A 1,199-nucleotide genomic window follows, 5' to 3' on the forward strand; every position below is an offset into this window, starting at 1 on the left:
TCCACCCATCCATCCACCCTCCCATCCATCCATCCATCCATCCATCCATCCATCCATCCATCCATCCATCCATCCATCCACCCATCCATCCACCCTCCCATCCACCCATCCACCCACCCATCCACTATTATTATTTCGCGAGTGCTCACTCTAAGTCAGTATTCGGGTGCTCTAGAAAGGAAGTTGTAAGATCTAATTTTCTAATTTTTTTCAGTTGAGCATGAGGCTCAGGCAGATGGACAGGCAGTTAATCAGCAACAAGAGGTCACTCAAAGTGGAATACTCACACTAAGGTCCTCAGCTGGAAGCCAACTCTCTTTCTCTGTTGCCCTTGTCACCTGTTCCCTGTAGATGTTCTCTCTGTGTGTATGCCTTTACAACAAAACAAAACAAAACAAAACAAAACAAAACAAAACAAAACAAAACAAAACAAAACAAAACAAAACCCTGGATCCCCTACATAGTGTAGCCAGGCTCACCTTGAATTCACGGTAATCCCCCCAGCCCTCCCATCACCAGGCCCAACTGTACACATATTCTAATACTATATCTTTGATAGCAAGTGGTCTGTCTTCTCTTTCAGTGTTCTCCGATATACCCAGTTCTGATATTTGGAAGACAGCGAACTAGATGCTGTGTGGATGGAAGTGCACGCCCTCCCTCTCATATGATAGCTTTACAGTTGGCTTACACATGGCACAGATACAGTCAGCACCCCAGATCCTTGAGTTTGCATCATAGTTTCAACCAACCTCAGACTCAAAATACTATATTGTCCCTGTGTTAATCAGGCACATTTTTTTGTTCCTAGTGCTTGATTTATGCAACTTTTATAGTATTAGGTACTAAAGTACCTAGAGATGATCTAAAGCATACAGGAGACTGTGCCATAGATTGCACATAAACAGTCATTTTTTTATAAGGGGACTGTATGGTCTTGTGCCTGTAGAGGCATCTGGAACCAAGCCTTTACAGAAACCGGGGAGCAACTGGACCACACAAGTGAATTCCAGCTTCCAACGATAACATCCCAGGAGAATAAAGTTGTATCACATAGCCGGGCGGTGGTGGCGCACGCCTTTAATCCCAGGACTTGAGAGGCAGAGGCAGAGGCAGGCGGATCTCTGTGAGTTTGAGACCAGCCTGGTCTACAGAGCTAGTTCCAGGACAGGCTCCAAAACCACAGAGAAACCCTGTCT

Source organism: Microtus ochrogaster, chromosome 6 (genome assembly GCF_000317375.1).
Source record: "Microtus ochrogaster isolate Prairie Vole_2 chromosome 6, MicOch1.0, whole genome shotgun sequence".
NCBI classification, from domain to species: Eukaryota; Metazoa; Chordata; class Mammalia; order Rodentia; family Cricetidae; genus Microtus; species Microtus ochrogaster.